An 8,395-nucleotide genomic window follows, 5' to 3' on the forward strand; every position below is an offset into this window, starting at 1 on the left:
GATCCGCCGTCTGGGATAGGGTGCGGGGAGGCAGAGCATCGAGATCCGTGGGTGGGGACTGGGGCTGGACAGCGGGGACTGGGACCGCGGTCCGGCTGGGTAAGAGAAGCCTGGGACCCGGGCCCGCCAAGTCAGGACTTGTTGTGGGGCGGGGGAGGGTAAGGTTCGGAGATCCGGGCTGCCTGGACTAGTGGGATGGGAGTGAGGAGGAAGGATTCCGAGGGATGCACCGGGTCTGGACGCGAGTGTGTGTTGAGGGATGGGGCAGGGGGTGGAGGTGGAATTGGTATCGGCATAAGCGGGCTGAAGGGAAGAGGGCTTTGAATATCCGCGGGACTGATACAGGGATGGAGACTTGGGGGTGCAAGGACCTGGGACTGCAGAATCAGAGAGGGGGAGGAGGAGGGTGCTCGGGACTGGAGCCAAGAGGGATCTGAGAATCCCGTGGCAGCGCCTGGGAAGAGGGAAATGGGGGCTTTGCGCTGGAGGAAGCCGTAGGGGCTACTCGGCATTCGGCTGGTGGGGAAGGAGAGCCAGGCTCTGTGGACCTGGGGCACAGTGCTCGGGCGGGAGAACTGTGGAGAGAATGGAGGGGAGGGGAGTGCTGGGGAGGCAGGTAAGAGGAGGCTGTGATGGAAAAGCAGTAAGGAGTTAGTGTGGGGAGCTAGGGTCTTGAGTTAACAAAAATGCGGGATGCTTAGTTAAGTTGGCCTCTCAGACAAGTTTTTATCAGTTGCAATCTCCCATGCCGTATTTGGGACCAGAAGTGTGTCCTTAAGATGCCAACCTACGTGCATTCCAGAGTTTGGGAGGCCGACAGGAAGCCATAGGTGGACATTTTAATGGAGACCACTGAATGAGGTGAAGTTAGCTATCGCAGCACTGGAGTTGTGAACTTGTGATCAATAGTCTTTTGTTTCCTCAATGACTTTAAGTAAAATATATCAAAATTACAGAAAGTGTGGGGCCCTCTCTGGTGGCTCAGCAGGTTAAAGCACGGCAGCTTCAGCACTATTGGATCCCTGGCACCAGGAGGTGACCCACAGGGCGCGGCAGACATCTCCTGTTTGGCCCAATGCTCCCCTCAGCAGTGTATTTCCTCAATTTGTCTGTTCTGCTCCTGCTCTGTCTCAGGTGAATCCTCTCACCGCCCCTGCACCTCTGGCCTGTGTACCTCAGTTCCGTATGCATAAATAAGTTTTAAAGAAAATACAGAGAGTGTGGAAATGATTAAAAAATGATTCAGTCCCATACACTAGACTAATTATTAGGTATTCTCCCACAAGTATAAATGTACTTTTACTTGTTTCCAAGTATAATATACAAGATTTCCTGTTTGTTTAATCTAGCATAATCAGTTTCCATGTTACTACTAGTGACCAAAAAGAGGTGAGTCATGCTCAGTATTGTCAAAAAGCTGACTTAATTTGGGAATACCAGAAGATTCAAACTGTAGCAAGCGACAGGTGGACCCATTGAGGGTTTGGGATAGATTGTGTTAATGGGCAAGGAATGTAAAGAGGGGACAGTTAAAATTAGTGTCTGTTAAAATCAAAAACAAAGAGACACCAACCCTGAAAATTCTGTAAGAAGAAAAAACCAAATAAATCTTAACTAGTTTTATTTTTTGAGACCAAACTGCCCTGTGCCATTTCTTATTTATACTTCTGAAAACTATAAGTAAAATATGCAAAGCTGATATGAAGTTCCTAGTGGATAAAATTGGTTCAAGCAGGTTTTGACTGGAGAAAAACTGGCTCAAACTTGTTCTTATATGAGCAAACTGTTTCAAACTGGTCCTGACTGGATAAAACTGTTTCAGTCTGGAGAAAAGTGGTTGTATGGGGTCAAACCAGTTCTTATTGGAGAAAAATAGTTCAACCAATTTTAACTAGAGAAAACCCAGTTCTGATAAAATAAAACCCATGCAGACTGGGGGGGTGGGGGGAGTGGTTCAGACTTATTCAAACTGATTCTCCCAAAGAAAACTGGTCACACCAGTTGTGACTAGAGAAAACCCAGTTTAAACTGGTTCTTACCAGTGAAACAGTGACTGAAAATGGTTCTGACAAGAAAAAAAGGTTCAATTTCTGACTAGAGAAAAATAGGTTTAAGCCTGTTCTGACCTGATAAAACTAATTTAAGTCTGTTCTGACTGAGTAAAACTGGTTCAAACCTGTTCAAACAGGAGAAAAATGGTTTAAACAGATTCTGACAAGAGGAAGAAGCAGTTCAAACCAGATCTGACCTGTTAAAACTGGCTCAAACTGATTCTGGTTGGGTAAAACTGCTTCAGTGTGGACATCCTTCCCCTTAACAGTCATGCCTGGATAACACTGTTTCAAAATAGCTGAAACAGAAGAAATAGGTTCAAATTGGTTCTGGCCAGATAAAACCAGTTCAAACTAGTTCTGACCAGAAACCACTAGTTGCAAGTTCTTTTGACCGGAGAAAGCCTGGCTCAAAACAGTTCTTACTGGAGAAAAAAGGTTCCAGTTGGCCCATACTGCAGAAAAACAGGTTCTAAGTGTTTCATCCAGAGAAAACTAGTTCAAACCTGAGCTCACCTGATGTAGTTGGGAAGATTGGAGTTTGGATCAACTATCACCACTGAATGCCAATATAGTGGAGACAGGAATTGAATATATATATTTAAGATTTATTTACTTATACATACAAGAACTGGGGTATAAGGCAAGGTGTGGGGGTGAGAGGATTCACAAAAGACAGAGTGGGGAGCAGACCAGGCAGATCTACTGTAATACACTGCTGAGGGGAGCAGCAGGCAAGACAGGAGAGGTCTGCTGTGCCAAGTGGGTCACCAGCCTGGCTGGGGATAGAGCTCCTGCTGCAGTGGCTGTAAATACCCCACACTGCTGTACTTTAACTCCTTGTGCCACCAGAGAGGCCCTATAAATAGAGTTTTAATAGAATAGGATCACACTCATTCCTTTACGTAGTGTTTCTGGCTACTTTCTTGCTATGATAGCAAAAATGAGTAGTTGCTACAGAAACCTGAATGGCAGGCTAAATCTAATATTGCCTTTTTTTAATTTTTAAAAAGTTTTAAGAATTAAAAATAGAAATACCTGTGATCTAGCAACTTCACCTCTAGGTATCTATTTAAAGGCTATGAGAACATTAATTTGAAAAGATCTATACATCCCTGTGTTCATTGCAGCACTAATCACAAAGACTAAGAAATGGAGACAATATAAATAAGTCTATCAGCAGATGGTTGTATAAAGAAGATACAGTATATACACATAATGGAATATAATACTCAGATATAAAAAAAGTGAAATCTTGCCACTTGCAACAATATGGTGGAAATTGAGGTGATTATGTTAAGTAATAAAGGTCAGAAGAAGAAGAAAAATAATATATAATTCCACTTATGTGGAATATAAAGATGCAAAGCTCGTGAGGAAACAAAACAACAAAAACAGCTCCTAAGCCCTCCCTGGTGGCACAACTGGTTAAGTCTCAGCACTTTGAAGCTATTGGCAGCCACTGCAGCACAAGTTCCATCCCCAGCCAGGGAGAGCTGACCCACATGGTGCAGCAGACCTCTCCTGTCTTGCCTGCTGCTCCCCTCAGCAGTGTACTTCGTCAGTCTGTCTGCTCCCACTCTGTCTCTGATGAATCTTCTCACTGCCTCTGCACCTCTGGCCTGTGTATCCCAGTTCTGTATGCATAAATAAATAAAACTTAAAAAAAAATAAAAGAGCTCCCAGATTTTGACAAAATGGTGGTTACCAGGATGTGAAGAGGGTGGAAGGAAGTAGGAGTGAGTAAAGGGGGTGGATTCGATAATGCTGAAGGTTATAGAGTTTCTTTCATGGTATGGGACGGGCATGTACTCCTGAAACTTAAGTAGTATCATCAACCAAAGACACAGCAATTAAAGAAAAAAGAAATATACCAATTTCTATCTGGTTCTTCTGGGAAAATAAATTGCTGTCCCCTGGTGTAGTGTATGATTAACCGGACTGGTAGTTTGCTGCCCCCTGGTGTAGTATATGCTCTGCCAAGTTCCCAGCAGCTAAGAAGACTGAGCTGTGGGCTCATCACTGCCAATTCTCAGGCAATTTCTCTGATGTAGAAGGAACCTAGCCAGAGACCCTTTGTGCAGTCCTCAATCAAATGATGTCTTCATAAATCGAGTAGTCTTTTAATTTCATTTTGAATTGCTGAGAAGTAGAAATGACATTGATTTAAAAAAAATTCATTTATTTATGCATATAGAACTAGGGTACAGGCCAGAGGTGCAGGGGCAGTGAGAGGATTCACCAGAGACAGAGCGGGGAGCAGAACGGGCAGATCAATGAAGTACACTGCTGAGGGGAGCAGCGGGCGGGTCAGGAGAGGTCTGCTGCGCCATGTGGGTCACCTCTGGGGCAGGCGGGGATCGAACTCATGCTGAAGTGGCTTTAGCTTCTTAGTGCTGTGCTTTAACCCGCTGCACCACCAGGGAGGGAAAAATAACATTGTTTTAAAATATTAATCTTGCAACATTTTAGAACTATTAGGGCTAATTTTTCATTTTTAAAATTATTAAACAATGGCCCTCCCTGGTGGTGCAGCGGGTTAAAGCACAACACTAAGAAGCTAAAGCCACTTCCGCATGAGTTCGATCCCCGCCTGCCCCGGAGGTGACCACATGGCGTGGCAGACCTCTCCTGACCTGCCCGCTGCTCCCCTCAGCAGTGTTCTTCGTCAGTCAGCCTGTTCTGCTCCCCACTCTGTCTCTGGTGAATCCTCTCACCCTCCACATCTCTGGCCTGTACCCCAGTTCTGCATGAATAAATAAATAAATCTTTAAAAAAAAATTATTAAACAATGTAGTTCCCACCCTCTAATGATTTTTATATTTCTTAAAAGTTTCTACATAATTTTCTGTGTGATCTGTAAATAGTTTACTTCTTTTTCCATCAGTCTGCCTGCCTTTTTCAATCCTATTTAATGCAGCTAGACCTCATATTGATTTTTTTGAATATGAAGTAGCAAAAGCAAATATCCTTCTCTTATTTTTTGACTTTAGGAGAAAAGTTTGTAGTCTTTCAATGCAACTATAATATTGACTAAGACTTTTTTGTAGATGCCCTTTGTCAGGTTCAGGAAGTTCCCTCTTACACCTGGTATGCTAAGAGGTTGTGTTGTCTAATGATTTATGGGTATTGGGTATTGTAAAATGCTTATTGAGATGATCACATGTTTTCTTGCCCCCCTCCCATGAATAAAGTGTTTTATATTGTTTTTTATATCTTGAAACAACCCTTCAAAGCAGGAATGCCAGGTCAGATGTATACTCATTTTAAAATATAGCTACATAGGGCCCTCCCTGGTGGCGCAGCGGTTAAAGCACTGCACTAAGAGGCTTGAGCCAATTCCCCACGAGTTCGATCCCCGCCTGCCTGCCCCGGAGGAGATCCACATGGCGAGGCAGACCTCTCCTGACCCGCCCGCTGCTCCCCTCAACAGTGTACTTCGTCAATCTGCCTGTTCTGTTCCCCACTCTGTTCCTGGTGAATCCTCTCACCCTCCGCATCTCTGGCCTGTACCCCAGTTCTGTATGAATAAATAAATCTTTAAAAAAATATATAGCTACATATAGTTTGCTAGTGTTCTGTTGACAGATTTTGCATCTTTATTGAGGAATATTCACTTATGGTTTTCTTTTTATTTTTAAAGATTTATTTATTATGTGTACAGAACTGGGGTACAGACCACAGGTGCAGGGGCTGTGAAGGATTCACCAGAGACAGAGTGAGGAGCAGAATTACGATATACACTGCTGAGGGAGCAGGGTGTGAGACAGGAGAGGTCTGCTCCCCCATGTGTATCACCTTTGTGGTCAGGGATGGAACTCAGACTGAAGTGGCTGACGCTAGCTAGCAGGGCTGTTTCCTAACCTGTTACGTCCCTAGGGAGTGGCCTCTTCTTGGGAAATTTTAAGCGTTTTAGGAACTCTGTGCTGGAAATATAAAGATAAAATGTACTTATTGTAAATCATAGCATAGTTAACTAATTTGTTGACATATGAGCACTCACAGTGGGATTTCCCTACAATCCCATTTATTTCTGTAAGGTTAGTAGTTTTGTCCCCTCTTCCACTCCCGATTATCAGAAGTTGAGTCTGTTTCTGTTGTTCAGTTCAGTTTGCCAATTGTCTGTATCCTTTCAAAAATCAAACTTTTGATTTCATGACTTTTTCTACTATTTCATTTATTTCCACTCAAGTCTTTATTATTATTTACTCCTTGTGCTTGGTTTACTTTGGTCTCCACGTTTGCTTTATATTTAGTTTGGTTTCTTTAGTTTGTCATTTTTCTTTAGTTTCTAAGCCGTTAACTTAGATAACTATTTGAGATCTTTTTTTTTTCCTTACTAAAAGAAGTTATAAAGTTCCCCCTATGCTTTGGTTTTTCTGGAGATCCTAAGTTTGGGGACCTTTTGTGCTCATTTCATTCTCTTCAAAAGTGTTTTTAGTTTCCCTTCTGATTTCTTCTTTGGTAATGTAGGAATTGTCTTCCCAAATAGGATCAGATAGACTTTTTCTAATATCTCCAGGCCTTTTCCAATACATCTTACATTGGAACACGGAATTAAGGTTTATAAAATGAAAATATTTACTCCTTATTTGCTGGAGTCAGAATCCATCAATCAGTCTGGGCCTGGGAATTTTTTTTTTGGGGGGGAGGTTTTAAAGTATGAATTTAATTCAATATGGTCCTGTTCAAGTTATCTATTTCTCTTAAGTGAGTTTTGGTAGTATATGTTTTGTCCCAACTTCTGTGACCGGCCGCAAGAAAGGAAGGCTGGAGACAGAAAGGCTGAACATGCAGAGTTTATTGCTCTGGACAGCAGCTGTGACGGAGCCCCTAGGGTGGGGTCCACAGCTACTGCCATCCCAATAAGGGGGAAGGGTCTCTTATATAGATTCTAAACTCAGATTCCAAAGGGGTGACTCATCGCTGTGTCCCTGATGTGAGGTCCAGTTCGCTGTCACCTTCAGTTAGTCCCATCCAGGATCTCAAGGTCAGTTTACTATCACTTTATCAATCTTGGATGCAAGGCTCAATTCTTTACCGCCCTAATTCAGGCCTTGTCAGTTAATCTTTGGTCACTCCCAACAGTATATGCATAGAATTAGAACTCTTCACATAAATTGTGAACTGTGTATGTATTGAATTGTAACTAGGATTTCCTTACAGTGCATTTGAAGTCTATGTGGTGGTTAGTGGCCTTTTCTTGCATTCCTGATATTGACAACTTATTTGTTCCACTTCTCTCCCTCCCCTCCATTTCTTTCTTTTTAAATTTTTTCATCAGTCTTATCACATTTTTATACATCTAAGGGCCAGTGATTAATTTTGATTTGTTTTCCTGTTTTCAATTTCATTTACTTTGGCTCTTATATTTCCTCTCTGCTTGTTCTGGGTGTATTTTGTACTTCTAGTTTCTTAAAATGGAAGGTCTTTTTGGTTGAATTTGTAATTGATTTTAGATCTTTCTCCTTTTCTAAGTCAAGCAGTTACTGCTTGTCAATGCTTTAGTTATACTCCATAAACTTTTGATGGTACATTTTTATTTTGTTCCTATGCAATACTTTCCTTCCTGTCCCATTATTTCACTTTGACCCATAGGTAATTTAGAAGCGTGCCATCGATTTCCAAGTGGATGAAGCTGTCCGTTTATCTTTTCCTGACTTGCAGATTAATTCCACGATGACCAGAGAACAGTTTTTACACCCTTAACCGCTTACATTTAGTAAGATTTGTGTTCTGATCATTGGTTTAGTGGTACTTCAAGTTCTGATTTCTTCACCAACTTTCCTGCTACCAACGGTTCCATCTATTTTGCCTGGAACTTTCGATCCGTGAGCGGAGCAGAGAGGAGGAGGCTCTTGCAAACCTGCGCCGGCTCCATGCAGGTGTTACCTCCAAGGGGCGCCTCTCCTAAACCCCAAGCGCGCAGTCCTGGCGCCCTCGGGCGTCGGAGAACCCTGCCAGCGCTCCGCGGGAGTTGAGACAGAAGCCAATCCAGATTTGGGCTGCGTGCGTGTGTGCGTGCGTGCGGCGGAAATCCCGCCTTCAGCTCCTGCGGTTGGCCCCGATCACAAGGGAGCTTCAAGGAAGAAGACGAGCCTGATTGAAGCAAGCCGCAGAGCCAGGAGGCGGGGCGCAGGGCCTCCTCTTCCCCATTGGCTGCGTCTGCCGGGCATCCTCACGGCCATTGGCTGGGCGGCAGGGGCGGCCGGCCCGGCCTGCCCGCCCCTCCGACCGCGAGAGGCGCCGGGATCGCCAGCGCTGGAGGATCCAGCGGCTGCTGGGAGGCTGCGTCCGCACGCCGCCGGAACGAGGCGGCCGGGCCGCTGCGCGTCAGGTCCTCC

General features: G+C 44.0%; 1 protein-coding gene across 2 annotated transcripts in view; it reads left to right on the forward strand.

Annotated features, from left to right (window-relative positions):
- The first annotated feature begins 8,302 nt into the window (after nucleotides 1-8,302).
- LOC101631156 (E3 ubiquitin-protein ligase HERC2) overlaps nucleotides 8,303-8,395 on the forward strand; it is a 120,058-nt gene continuing 119,965 nt past the window's right edge. For both annotated transcript variants that reach the window (XM_004693063.2, XM_012732714.1), the window contains exon 1: nucleotides 8,303-8,388. The gene's annotated coding sequence lies outside the window, so the exon portion shown is untranslated. The remainder of the gene's footprint in view (nucleotides 8,389-8,395) is intronic.

The sequence above is a fragment of the Condylura cristata genome, unplaced genomic scaffold (assembly GCF_000260355.1).
Source record: "Condylura cristata isolate star-nosed mole 26May11 unplaced genomic scaffold, ConCri1.0 scaffold00035, whole genome shotgun sequence".
Lineage (NCBI taxonomy): Eukaryota > Metazoa > Chordata > Mammalia > Eulipotyphla > Talpidae > Condylura > Condylura cristata.